We start from the raw sequence: 14849 nt of genomic DNA, 5'->3' as shown, positions 1-14849 counted from the left end.
CTATTCAAACACAAAGACACAGAGTCTTCTGGTGGACAGCATTTTTCCAAAATGCCAAAAAAATTATCTCCGAAGCTGGGAAACGACAGTGACATCTCTGCGTTTTAGTCTGATCGCTTACAGCCACAATTTAGCCCAAAATTTATCCTGCTAAGCGAGACAGTTGTTCAGTGAATCTTCACATTTAACGTAGTGATCGTGATTAAGTGAATCTTGCTTCCTCCATAGAACGGGCTTCTTGGAAGTTTGCAAAACGGGATCACACAACCCAGGAACACGGCAATCGTCATGAGTCAGCTGCCAAGCGTCCGATACTGCAACGGCCACAAGTGTGAAAAATGGTCATAAAGTCACTTCTTTCAGCACTGTTGTAACTTTGGCATTAAATGAATACCAGTTCTTTCCAAGGAGATCTTGTTACAAATAAAAGCAAATATACACATCCCGGGATCATGGGACAGAATGCAATCTGGGGCGGCCACTGGGACAAGAGTCGAGCCGAGGTGGCGCAGTGGTTAGGGTGCAGTACCCAGGCCACTTCAGCTGACTGTTATCTGCAGTTCAGCGGTTCTAATCTCACCGGCTCAAGGTTGACTCAGCCTTCCATCCTTCCGAGGTGGGTGAAATGAGGACCCGGATTGTTGTTGGGGCCAATATGCTGACTCTGTAAACCGCTTAGAGAGGGCTGAAAGCCCTATGAAGCGGTATATAAGTCTAACTGCTATTGCTATTGCTATTTTCTCTTCTGAGCTTTCTGATTCAAGCTGGACCCCTGAAATTTCAGTTTCCCAAGGATGGACTCCAGCACAACTCTAAAAGCTCCAAAGGCAAAATTCCTGGTCCCGGTGACCGACCCAAATTGGATCCCGAAATCTTGTTCTTCACATCCACTTTCATCTCCAAAACCTAAAGAAAAGCAGCAGGGTGGATTTGATTCAAATCAGCTCGATTTAAATCACGATATATAACTCCCTATTAAAAGGTTTGATTTAAATCGTAATTATTATTATTTTTTAAAAAAATATATTACTTGCTACATTTTCCAACCTTTAAAGGAAAAACCCCAAATTTACACTTGTAACAGCTTTTCCATATCGGGTTCCATATTTTTCGTAGCAATCCTATTTACAAAAGATTCTATATTGCTATCCTAAGTTTTATCCTTATTTAGATATACTCTCTATATATGTAGGTCTTTGGTTATTCGGGTTTTGTCCCGCGTAAAATTAGAAGTGTCTTGGCGACGTTTCAACGAAGTCTCATTCGTCATCTTCAGGCTTCGTGCTTCCAGGAGCAATGTGAGATCTCGGCTGTTTCTTCCTTTTAACTGCCGGTGGGGGTTTGAGCTGATTGGGTGGGAGCTTGGTTGTGTTCTGATTGGGTGGAGGTGTGTTCTGATTGGTTGGGGGTTTGTGTTTCATGTAAGGATAGTCATTCCTCATGTTAGGGACTCGTTTATCAATAAGGGCAGGCTTCCAAATGGCTGGCGGGCGGGAGGTATCGTCCCGCCTGTTCACGCTGTGTGGGCGTTTTTCTATTTCAATGGCTTCTCTGATTATTCTGTTGTTAAAATGTTCAGCCTTGGCAATAGTTCTGGTCTTTTTAAAGTCAATTTTATGTCCTGTGGCTTTAAAGTGTTGGACCAGGGAAGAAGTTGGTTCCTCTTTTCTGATTGCGTTTTTGTGTTCTTCAATGCGTGCACTTATTCTTCTGTTGGTTTGTCCGATGTATGTGGTGGGGCAGGTGGGGCATGGGATTTCACATACTCCTTGATTTTCTAACTCAATTTTGTCTTTGGGGTTTCTTAGGATGGTATATATTATATACTTTTACCCTTTATACCTTTAGTTTTATAAATCATAATTTTTAAAGAGCTACTGTTGACTCAGCGGCAGTCCTGTTCACTTCAATGAGACGGCTGGTGATTCAGCAGTAACAATGAGAGAGCAGGCGAGAGTGGATGTCCATTAACAGGGGCTGCCCATGATGGACCTGAAATGACAGGTGCTCTTTAAGATTATATTTATAAGCTGCTGAGAAGGTTTCACTTTCATTTTTACTGCTTTCCCTTCTTCCTCACTCTTAAGAGCCTGTGGTGGTACAGGTGCGTTTCTCTTCAAACAATCACAGAGTTTGTAGTGTGCATAGATTTGCAAACCAACGGGATGAAGGAATATTCCTGAATCTTGTTTAATGATTTATCTCACAGTTACTGTGAAATTGTGCCAATGCATCAATACAGTGCATGTTTATCTCAGCTTGCAGAGTTTGAAGTCATTAAATGGATTCAACAAAAATATAAATATTGCAGTATATACATAACTAAGCTCCTTTTTGTGCTGAATAAAATAATTATTTTTTTTCCAAATACTTTTTTATTTTCCATTTTCATAACATTTTCATAACATGTATACTATTACATAGCCAGTATCCTATTGTATTAAGTAGTAATTACATTAGTTCCTCTTGTCATCAACGCCCAAAAAGATAAAAACGCATTATTAGCTCTTCTGCACTCCATACACCTCTTTCTTCTACCTCTCTCCTACATCCTTTCTTCCCTCCATCATCCTTTCCTACTCTACTTCCCCTTCCTTTCTCCTTCTCCGCTCTCTACATTCCACTCCTCCTTATCCTCCTCATCTTCCCCCCTTACCCTCTCTCCTATCCCTCTCTTCTCATCTTTCTTCTCTCTTCTGTTTCCCGCTCTTCCGCCTGAATAAAATAATTATTAATGTATCTTAAATAGAAAACCATCTTTAGGTAACATTTTTTTTTACTCCAAAAGCGTTTTATTAAAACAAATTTGACAAAAATCAAAACAACCCAATTTAAATTTTAAAAAAAATCTGATTTAAATTATAAATCCTTTAAAAAAATTTTTTTTTGAAAAAAAAACAATGGTTTTTATCCACCGTGAAACCAGCAATGTCTCAATCAGAACCACCAAAGAGACAGGAACGGGGCCTGCCCCATTATAAGAAAAACCCACCCACCTAAATAATTCTACTTTGGAAGCGAGCTCGTTCTTTGCAGTCCAACAACATACCTTCTCCCTTTCATTTTTTTCCCTGAAGTACTTCTGAATGAAGCACAGTTCATAATTTTGGGTCCTGTATTTTTTTTTTTTTGAAGAAATAATGGGACTTTAGTGGCGAATTTGTACAAGACCCGGTAGGCGATTTCTGCAGCAGCTCTCACATACTGCTATCACTTCATGGGAAAAAGCAAATATGCACGTCTGGAGTTTCTATGGAAAGAAACTAACCCAAACGGACTCCATATTTCCTTTTCAGGCTCCGAAATCTGTTTTCCGTACACAGAAAAGGCATTCAGTCGGATTATTCTGGACCAGGAAGGGATGTAATTGTAGAGCAGGCAGGAATTTCATTGCTACAAATACCTCAGAAATAAAAGTCAAATTCCAAAGTGAAGGTTCTTAAACTTTTCCTAACAAAGCTGTTCGGTTTCCCCGACGATGTTTTTACTCCCATTTTTCGTCTGCGGAGTTTTTCTAAGGCACCTAACTTTTAAGAGGGGGTTGAATCTATCATTTTTATCATTCTTCATGGTGAACCAATGACACGCGTACCACAAGTGGCCTTCTCTGCGGGCACGCGAGCCGTCGCCCCAGCTCAGCTCCACCGGCGCATGCACACGCGCCTCTCACCAGCCAGCTGATCTCTGGGTCTCTAGGGCATGCGGGAGATGAGTGCACATGTGCTGGGGGGGGGGTCACATATCCCGCAACCCGTTTTTTATCCCAGGAGGCCGCAGGGAGGCCTACTGGGCCCAAAACGGGGTACGGGGGAAGGGTGTCATGCGCGCATACGCAGGGGGGGGTGTCATGCGCAGGCATGCAAGGGGTGGTGGTGGTGGGTGTGGCGCACGCATTGCCTTTGGCACGCAGTGACAAAAAATCACTGATCTACAGGTAGCCCTCAATTTACAGTCTTTCATTTAGTGGCCGTTCAAAGTTACTTATGACCGTTTTTCACACTTACAACCATTGCCGGGATCAAAATTCAGACGCTTGGCAACTGACTCCTATTTATGTCCGTTGCAGTGTCCCGGGGTCATGCGAACCCCGTTTGCGACCTTCTGACAAGCAAAATCAATGGGGAAGCCAGATTCACTTAATAACCGTGTCACGAACTTAACGACTGCCATGATTCACCTAACAGCTGTGGCAAGAAAGATAGTAAAATGGGGCAAATGTTTCACTTAACGGCAGAAATTTTGGGCTGAATTTTGGTTGCAACTCAAAGGCTACCTGTAGCTGACTGACTGAAACTCAGACAATGCCCAAGAACTCTTAACTCTTCTTTAGAGTTGGAAGGTAAGAAGCAGAGTCCTGGGTGATCTCCAACGGATGTTAGTAAGAAAATACTGAACAACATGGGAATTGTGATGAAACCTGGTGGGTCACCAAAAACCAATGGACTTATGTTTCAAACTGTAGTTTGCACACCTACTTTTTGGAGTTTGTTTGGTGGGAAGACCAACAGCCTCTACAAAGAGTATCTCCAAAGCTGCATTTTTTAAGAAATTCACAAAAATAATGAAGATTGAAGGTATAAAAACCAAAGACTGGTGCATATTCTCCTGTCTAAGAAGGCTTCGTCCTCCCATCCACAATTTGCTCACTAAGGAACCCAAAGCAACCCCACGGCCGTAAGATGGAAACTGTTCCCCTAATGCAGAGAGATAATGCTTTGTACACTGGACTTACAAATACATATAAACTATTTTAATTCAACGCTTAAACACAAGTTCTAAGCTAGGGAGTTGGGCAATTTTAGCTGAGATGAGTACATGAGAGCCATTCTATTATATCCGTGCATTGGATGAAGCTACAATCTCTTGTTTCAAGAAATCAAACTATTTCCATGACATTTACGTCTATCTCTTATGAAAAACCTCCGATATTGCAGCACCCACAACGCCTGGAGACAAGCTCTTCTGCTAATTGATTGTTCTCACTGTTGGAAAATTTATCCTTAGTTTTAGGTTAGTTTTCTCCTTGATTAGTTTCCATCCATTGCTTGTCTGCCTAGAGTTGCTTTGGAGAATAGCATGACTCCCTCTTCTAATGCCAATTACCTCCACTAGACCGATCCGATCGCATCGATTAGGCCTCCTCCGAATTCCATCTTCCAGCCAGTGCAGACTGGCAACTACCCGGAGGAGAGCCTTCTCGGTGGCTGCTCCAACCCTCTGGAACGAACTCCCCGTGGAGATTCGGACCCTCGCCACCCTCCAATCCTTCCGCGCCGCTTTAAAGATCTGGCTGTCCCGGCTGGCCTGGGGTTAAGATTTTAACCCCACCCGGATTGTGTGACTGTTGTGCTTTCTTTTAATATGTTGTATTGTCTCCATGTTTGGAATACTGTTTGTCTTGCCCCCCCACCCTTCTGAATTGTGAGCCGCCCTGAGTCCCCCTAGGGAAAAGGGCGGCATACAAATAAAGGAAACTAACTAACTTTGGGGCAGCCCCTGAGATATTGGAAGACTGTTAGTATGTCCTAGTTCTTCTCTTTGTTAGACTAGTCACTAGATGTACCCAACTCCTGCTACACCTGATAGTATGGATATTGTAGTCGTCGTCGTCGTCATCATCATCATCATCATCATCAATCATCATCATCATATATAAATGGCTGTGTGTGTGTACCAGCATAACTCTGGAACGCCTTAAGCAATTTCAACCAGACTTGGTACACAGATTACTTATTCTCTGGAAACAAATACTGTGGGGGTAAGACACCCCATCAGGGTGTGTGTTCTGTTAAGATACAGTGTGCTGCGCCTTAAAATGGCTTCTACCGTACTGCTGTAAAATGGCCTGTACAACACAGTGGAGTTGCCATGGTAATGGCTTCACAGTACTCCACAACGGGGCTTCCTTTGGTAATGGGGAAAATTCAACATTAGAAATTATGTTTGCTCCGGGATTATTTTTGAGGACAAATGTTATGGATTAGGATAAATAAATACCTGGGCAATACCTGGTTATCAGCTACTTACAATTAAATACATCTGAAAATACCTCAGATGTACTTGAATTAAATACATCTGAAAATACCTATCTAACTTCATGAGAAATGCTTCCCCAGCAATTAAGGAAGTTATCTGTCCTATCTGAACATCTGAAGCGGTAACATTTTGATTTCATCTGTTCAAACCACAGACCTCCCCTTTAATAAAAACTGATATTTTGGAAGCTGCAAGCAGAAATCTTAGATGTTGGATTGTGAGGGTTAGTGCTTCATATTACTGAACCAGACTCACGGGGGGAACAATTCCGAAGAAAAGTTATTATTGTTCAACTCTCATCTATAAAGCACGATTAAGTAATTTAGAGCATCAGTATTTACAGGGAAAAATGAATCAGCAACCTAATTTGAACTCTGAAATACCAATGGCTTAAATTTCCTTGGCCCTATATATTTTTCCTACTTTAGCATGAGGTTTATGGCAAAAAAACTGAAACATTAGCTACAAGAAAACCTAAACTCTTAAATAAAGAGGATCAAAATCAGGAAACAAATAAGGACTCTTAAGTAGGCTTAGAAAATTCTTTCTAAACAGGGAATGTCCACATTTACTAGTCCTCCTACGCAACCCAGCCTCCTGACTAATGTCTATTCTGCAGAACATCTTGGTTTCTAGACGTTACAAGCTAGAAGCACCAAACCAGTTAAAGTGGTTTTGTAAAACAGAGCACAACAGAAAGAATGGTGAAGACTACACTGGTGTCTTTGAAACCGGAAATACAGATTGTTGTTGTCTTATAACCACAATTCAGCCCAAAAATTTCTGCTGCTAGGCAAGACCGTTGTTAAGTGAGTGTTGTGCCATTTTACACCCTTTTCTTGCCACAGTTGTTAAGTTAGTCACTGCAGTTATTAAGTTAGTAACACAATTGATAAGTGAATCTGGCTTCCCCATTCTCATCAGAACATCGCAAAAGGTGATCACATGACCCGGGAAACAGGAAGTGTTAAAAATGTGAGCCTCTGGATTTTAATCATGTGACCATGGGGCTGCTGCAACAGTGCTGTGAAAGATGGGTCATAAGCAGGGGTGAAATGCTCTGAAGTCTGCTACCGGTTTGCTTGGCGTGTGCTTTGCCCGCAGGCACACTGCAGGCGCTATCGGCAGCGCTGAAAAAGGAGGGTTAAGAAGCCTTTTCTGAGTTTGCAAAGGTAAGTAGAACAGTGAGGGTGAGGAGGCAGCTGTGCCGTGTGATTTAGATTCACGGGATTTCCTGCTTTCTAGCACAGGATATAAATCACGCAGCACAGCTGATCGTTGGAATTACTGGTTTGGGATGAACCAGTAGCATTTTTTTTTTACTACTGGTTTGAGGGAACCAGCCCGAATTAGTAGCATTTTACCCCTGCTCATAAGTAACTTTTTTTTTAGTGTCATTGTAACTTCAAACGGTCACTAAACAAATGGTTGTAAGTCAAGGATTATTTGTATTAAGTCTAGGAAGTGAAAATCCAACTATGTTAGGTAAATTCGTAAGAAAGATCATAAGATATCTCATTCCCTAAACTTTGTAGGATATTAGACACTTCGTTAGGCGAATCTAACTGGATCATAGATCCTTCTGAAATGGTTTGTTTTGAACTATATGGGACATTTTGAGCAATCCATATCTGATCCAACTTGGAACTGACCCATTGCAAGGGTGGGATCATAAAACATGGCCAGAACAATGGGAATAGCTCCACTAAGTTTCTACTAGATGACTTCTCTTCCAAAATGTGGTTTTTAAAAGTCCTATTTCTTTAACTCCACAGCAATATTTTCCCGTCTACGGATCTGCACCTAACATTTGATGTCAGAACCTCATTGTTGGTTCCTTTCAGTTGGACAGTGAACAAGGAGATACGGCCAATGATCCAAGCTGGATGAGTGATGATCATAATCATCACCATAATAAGGCAGTTATATTAACTATTAGCTGGATATCTGTGCTTCGTGACGAAACCATATGATCGAGCTATGCAGGAGAAATTGGCTCAGTGGTTGTCGGTGATTGAAACGGATAAGGGAATATCGCTCCCGCTGCCTTGAATCCGGAAGCAGTTCCAGAGGTGAAAGGCATAGACATTTTGGTGAGGTAGCAACGTTTAGTACTGTAAGGAGCCCCCGACTGCTCCTGTGTGAAGGAGTGGAATGTCTACCAGTTTGAACTGAGGTAACAGAATGTGAGGCAACTGGCAGTTAGAATAGAGTTCTTTTCAGGTGAGGAGGGCAAGTAGAATGTCTAACTCCTTAGCATCAAAGCGTGTTAATATAAGCAACTGGCAGTTGGAACAGAGTTCTTTTCAGGTGGGGAGAGGAAGTAGAACTCCTTAGCATCAAAGCATGTGAATTACTGTATAAGAAATACTAATGATATGATGGTCATTTCGAAAAATCCTTTCTTAGCAATCACTTAGAAGCCAAGCGGAACATAAGTGCTAAATTTCAAGTTTGTAGACTTTACGATTCTGGAGATTTCATGATGAGTGAGTGGTATTTGCCTTTTACATTAACAACCAGACAGTTGCTTGTCTGAAATGGTATAGGTTTTTCTGCTTGAGTAGGGGAGGGATGAAGGATTTATCATATTAAAAGGAAGACTTCTGCTATGATATGATGTTCCTTTGAATGACAATTTGATTCATGTTCCTTTTTGCAGATGGTACTATTGGGAATCTAACTGGCTTCATTAATGTTGCGGTATACATCTAAATAGAGATGTGAATTTGAGAACAAATTCAGAATTCCTGTCCTTAAGTCTAAATATACAGGTTGCAACAGCAACCAGAGGAAACAGTCAAAATCCATTTTTCTTTTGAACATGTCTGCAACCTCAATACTAACAACAAGAGATATACCACAATGCTCCATCTGCCATCATTTTGGTCTTGGTCACAACCCGACGAAGCCTCTGAGAGGCAATGTGGTGTAGTGGTTAAAGCAGTATTTCTCAACCATGACAATCTGATGTTGTGTGGACTTCAACTCCCAGAATTCCCCAGCGAACACAGTCCAAATTCTGGTTCAAGCCCTCCCATGCTGGCTGGGGAATTCTGGGAGCTGGTCTGTGCCAGTTGGGGAGTTCTGGGAATTGAAGTCCCTGCATGCTGGCTGGGGAATTCTGGGAGTTGAAGTTCACACACCTTTCAAGTCATCAAGACTGAGAACCGCTGGGTTAAAGCGATGGAGCAGAATGGAGGAAACCAAGATTCAAATCCATCCTCACTTATGGAAATTCCCAGAAGGCAATCGGTCCGGTCTTCTTGGATTGTGCAAAAATGGAACAAAAATAAACAACAACAAAACAAACACACACACACACACACACACCCAATCCTGCTTTTGTTTCTTTGACTTTCAGGTGAAATACAAATCTAGCAAGTCCCGTATAGGAATAGGAAAGTTGAGATATATATTTCAACTCCGCAGGCCATTAATTGCTCCTCCGAGGGCCAGAGGATTCCGAAAGAAAATCCTAGCTCTGTTTCATATCCAAGAAACAATTTGTCCTGCGAAGGAACAAACAACTTCAGCATGTCCCTGACGCAAGTCATGTGGGCCATTTTTCAAGTGTAACATGCAAGTTTCAAGTTCCATCAGCCTCTCTCGCCAGCCCCGAATCCTGGTCTCCGGTGGCCGGCTCCTATCGCTGGAGTTAGAAAGCACTTCTTTTCACCATTTATGAACGTGGCACAGTTGCGGTTTTCTGCCTACTGAAAATTAAAGCACGCTCGTTTGGGAGACGGGAAAACCCTGAGACTTCAAGGCTGTATGGAGGACGGGGGGGGGGGGAACAAAAGGGTCTTTCAAAAGAACAGGAGCACTTTCAACTTCCAAATGAAGCCCCCGAAAGATCTGCACAAATTCCCCAGAAAATCCCAGCTTTTACCAGCATTTTTTTTTTTTGCTTTCCCATACTTTCCCCAAAATTCATTGGATGCAAAATAGGCAGATGCATGGTATTCAATTCCCAGAATTCCCTATTCAGCATCAGGTAAAGGTAAAGGTTCCCCTCGCACATATGTGCTAGTTGTTCCCGACTCTAGGGGGGGGTACTCATCTCTGTTTCTAAGCCAAAGAGCCAGCGCTGTCCGAAGACGTCTCCGTGGTCACGTGGCCGGCATGGCTAAACGCCGAAGACGCACGTAACGCTGTTACCTTCCCACCAAAGTCCTTATTTTTCCACTCACCTTTTTGCATGCTTTCGAACTGCTAGGTTGGCAGAAGCTAGGACAAGTAACGGAAGCTCGCTCGGTTACACGGCGCTAGGGATTCGAGCCGCTGATCTTTCTGATCGACGAGCTCAGCATCTTAGCCACTGCATTCCCCTATTCAGCATAGACAGGTTTAAATTCCCAGTATTAGGAGCCAAGGTGGCGCAGTGGTTAAATGCAGCACTGCAGGCTACTGCTAGATCAGCAGGTCAGCGGTTCAAATCTCACCGGCTCAGGGTTGACTCAGCCTTCCATCCTTCCGAGGTGGGTAAAATGAGGACCCAGATTGTTGGGGGCAATATGCTGACTCTCTGTAAACCGCTTAGAGAGGCCTGAAGGCCTATGAAGCGGTATATAAGTCTACTGCTATTGCTATTAAGAGCCAAGGTGGTGCAGTGGTTAGAGTGTAGTACTGCAGGCCACTTCAGCTGCAGTTCAGCGGTTCAAATCTGACCGGCTCAGGGTTGACTCAGCCTCCCATCCTTCCGAGGTGGGTGAAATGAGGACCCAGACTGTGGGGGCGATATGCTGACTCTGTAAACCGCTTAGAGAGGGCTGAAAGCCTTATGAAGCGGTATATAAGTCTAACTGCTGTTGCTATTGCTATTCCCGAGCTGGCATGCACAGCCCCAACTTCTACAATTCCTCAGCCGGCATGCACAGGCTTCAACTCCCAGAATACACAAGTTTGCATGCACAGGCCTCCCAGAATTCCCCAGGAGGTGCGCATGGGTTTTAACTTTCAAAATTCCACAACTGGCATGCAGGAATATCAACTCCCAGAATTCCCAAGCCGTGGAGTTTTGTGATCAAAATTTGTGTGCTTGCCAGGTGGAATGTAATTTCGACATGTGCAGCAATCCAGGGTGATGCGATCACTGTTTGTGATCTTCCGAGCCAAATTCCAACAAGTAAAGACGCTGGGAGAAGCTGAATTCGTTTAATGACTGTGTGATTCACTTAGCAACTGCAGTGATTTGTGTAACAATCATGGCAAAAAGAAAAGATATAAAAATCAGATGTGACTTACACGGTCCTTAGCGATGTAAACTTTTGGGGGAAATGCAAGCGAAATATCCTATTCAGATTTTTTTTTTTTAAAGAAAGCAAATTCCAACATATCAAGAGCATCTCTTTGTCCCCTGCAAAAAAGAGCTTGTGTCTCAGATAGCAATCCAGAAAGTTTATCCTGAAGGAATCCCAAGATGCTCACGAGGTCACCCAAAGATTTTGGCTCGTAACCTGAAATAGGCAGCTAATTATTTCCAGCGTTCCACCATGGTTTAGTTTCGCTTCATCTGCACATCAACCACATTTGTGCATTAAGCCACAGTTCTGAGTTGTGGCTCTTGTTCTGAGCTGCGTGTCAAAAGAGCCCAGAGGTTGCTAAATCCAAGGGGCCCCATCTCGAGTCGAATGTCTTGGGTGACACAGCCGCTGATCTGATGCCTTGATGAACTTTCCAGTAGCAAGCTGTGAAACATTTATATTTATTATTATTAAATTAATGTGCTGCAAATCTTCTCCAGAGATGACTCTTGGTAGTTGAAACCACCATAGTTATTCTGTTCGCCTCTTTCCTGTGCTTATTTTCCAATCTGCAATATCTCTCCCCCCCCCCCGCCAGATGTAGTGAACACAGCTGTTTGCAATCTTCCTTATTTGTTCTAATGGCTGGTTTATATAAATCCAGGACCAACTACATGATTCATTTAGTGACCGTTACAACAGCACTGGAAAAAAATGATTTATGATCATTTTCCACACTTAACGACCGTTGCAGCATCCCCATGGCCATGTGATCAAAATTCAGACGCTTGACAGCTGATTCATATTTATGACGATGGTCACAGTGTCCGGGGGGGGGTGTCGTATGATCCCCTTTTGCGACCTGACCTTCTGACAAGAAAATTCAACAGAATTTTCAGATTGTTACTAACTTAAAACATCTGCAAATCACTCATTTTAAAACTGAGGCAAGGCAAGCCACAAAATCAGACAGAACGCACTTAACAAACATCTCACTTAGGAACAGAAATTTTGGGCTCAATTGTGACCGTAACTCAAGGACTAGGTGAACCTCCTATGGTTTTTCAATTCTTCCCCCGAAGGCTTTTAAAGCAAGTTCTAAAGTTTGTTTTATTAACAGAACACACAGGTTTCGCATTTGCATTCAACTGATATTTCCTTGCCAAGTTCTTTTCCTGATCAGTTTATAAACAAAGGAATGCTGACCGATCAGCTTCCCCCTTTCCACTAAGCTACCTTCATATTCAAGCCAACAAACTATGGTTTCTTTAGCCAAGGTTGAATGCAGAAGGGTAGGATGGCCTGGTTACCTATCGCATCAAACCGAAACAAACACGCACTTCCGGTCTTGCATCTTTGGCACTGTTGAACTTGATCTACACTTTGACCTCACAATTTATTTATCCCAGATACCTGCAGCAACTGACTATGAAAAAAACAGAAAGGGGGGTGTGGGGGGGGGGAAACGGTGCTTGTTCATATTTGTTATTCCCACCCCAGCTTCAAAGGTCGAAAATGAGCCTTCAAATCATTATAACGCAGGGGTAGGGAGAAACCCCTAAATATTATAGCTAAGTTACTTCCTTTTCTTTCATCATCCAGGGAATTATTTTCTGAGCATTTGCAGAGCTACAGGGTAAAAGCAGAAGTTTTTTTTAAAATCACTCCATCCAATGAAAAAATAAGTCCGGTAAAATATTTTTCTTGGCACAGGCTGATTTTCCAGAAATGCCAGTTCTTAATTTTCCTGTGCAGATTTGTTCCCCTAAATCTCAGCAGCCAGGGTTACCTATGCAAAGAACTTTGTTTTTGTGTTTGTTTGTGTGTGTGTGTGTGTGTGTGTGTGTGTGTGTGTGTGTGTTTACGTCATGAATAAAAACTGCTATGGGTTCAGGGCAGTTTGCAGCAAAGTGCCCTCTTGGAGACAGTGGCCTGAAACAGATGGAATTAGTTGGGGTTTTTTGGAGGGAAGATGGTTAATGTATTCGTTCTCTCTTCCAAAAACAGGAAGAATTCTACCTGAAGTTCCGACATCCAAAATAAAAGCAAATTCTCCATGCAAAAAAACTCTTGTCGCTGTCAACATCTGTCTTATTTTTTGCAGGGCCCAAAATCTTGCTTGCCAACTTTTTAACTCTTTGCACCCGAGATATTATTTTAAAGGCGTCGCTTATTTTTTACCTTTCCTCCCAGCTCCGATGCTTACCTCTTTCTTCCATCCCCTGTACAAAGCCAGCGATGATTATTTGGGTGGGAGGAAGAAACGGAGGGGAATAATAAATCAAGGAAAAGTTTTTTTTTCCCAAGGAGTGGCAGCGTGGGGAAAAAATTACAGGGCATTTGCCAACATGTCCATCCACCCCAGAGATTTCTGAAGCACCGGTTCAGACGACTCGCTAATCTCGGATGGGGAAGCTTAAACCCCCCACCCCTCGGCGGTTGTGCGAACGCATACAAGAGTCAAGAACGATGAGCAGAAGCACTGAAGCATTATTCGGAACCGCAGTGCAAAACCTGCGCATTGAATAATCGAGCAACAAGGCGAAAAAAGGAGGGGAAAAGAAGATCGCGCGATCCGGCTTGGAAAAAGGCTTTGGAGCGGATTCCCAGCCTTATTCAAGCCACGGATCCATCGCGGCTTACCTTTCCTTCCTTGCAGGGAAAACGCCGAAGTTTCTCCTTTCGCTCCGTCAGCTGCTCGGCGTCCCGTAGCCAAATACTCGGGGATCGGGAATGATGGGGCGCAGAATCAATCAACAAGGCCCCCCTCCCCTGGCAGAGGCAAATGGGGGCGGGGGAGGAGGAGGAGAAGGGGAGGGGGCAATTGCCCCGCCAGAGTGGCACCGGGACGTGTTTCCTGGACGGGGTCTCTTCCTCCCCCAGACCAAGAGAAGAGAAAAGTTTCCAGCTATAAAACTCGTCCTGGGCTCCCGGTGGGTGGGGAAGGAGCAAATGCCCCAGTTTCCTCTGCTTTCCAAAAAGAAAAAGAAGAGGATTTGCAAAGGAGGCGAGGGACAGAAAAGGGGGAAGTGGGGAGGCAGGAGTTCGGAAGCTAAAATAAAATGTTGCAAAAGAAAAAGAAACAAGAAAAAACTTTTCGCCCGCGAACGTCCCAGCGCAGCTGCAGAGCGCAGAGCGCAGAAGGAAGGGGACCCGGGCAGCAGGAAAGGATGACGTCAAAGGCGGCGGCAGCCAATGGGCGCTCAGCACGCTTTGGCATCGCGTTCGGAGGCTGCCTTCGGCTGAGCTGCCACCGGGATGGATTGGAGACCACGAGGTGGTAGATGTTGTTCATCCCTCTTCCAGAGGCTTTTGGAAAAGGAACGGAGGGAACGATTTAAATTCTTCAAGAGGATTCCGAAGAAAAAGAGCTGCGTTGATTGGGATTAAAGGCTGGGATGTAAACGAGAGTCAATCCGGAGTGAAAGCGGATGGGGTGCTAGGTGTGAAATAATACTATTTATTGTCCAAGTGCGATTAGACACGCGAGGAATTTGTCTCCAGTGCAAATTCTCAGCAGTTCTCCAAGAACATACAAAGGAACAAAGTCATGAATCATTATTACAA

The 14849-nt window shown here is 43.4% G+C and overlaps 1 protein-coding gene across 1 annotated transcript in view; it reads right to left on the bottom strand.

Annotated features, from left to right (window-relative positions):
* Nucleotides 1–14427, bottom strand: part of LOC116522295 (mitogen-activated protein kinase kinase kinase 3-like) — a 96633-nt gene extending 82206 nt beyond the window's left edge. Inside the window, exon 1 of the mRNA XM_032237131.1 lies at nucleotides 13926–14427. The gene's annotated coding sequence lies outside the window, so the exon portion shown is untranslated. The remainder of the gene's footprint in view (nucleotides 1–13925) is intronic.
* Nucleotides 14428–14849: the final 422 nt, after the last annotated feature.

This window comes from Thamnophis elegans, chromosome Z, assembly GCF_009769535.1.
Source record: "Thamnophis elegans isolate rThaEle1 chromosome Z, rThaEle1.pri, whole genome shotgun sequence".
NCBI lineage: Eukaryota > Metazoa > Chordata > Lepidosauria > Squamata > Colubridae > Thamnophis > Thamnophis elegans.
The sequence above is the reverse complement of the archived record's forward strand: the minus strand, read 5'-3'. Positions and strand labels throughout refer to the sequence as shown.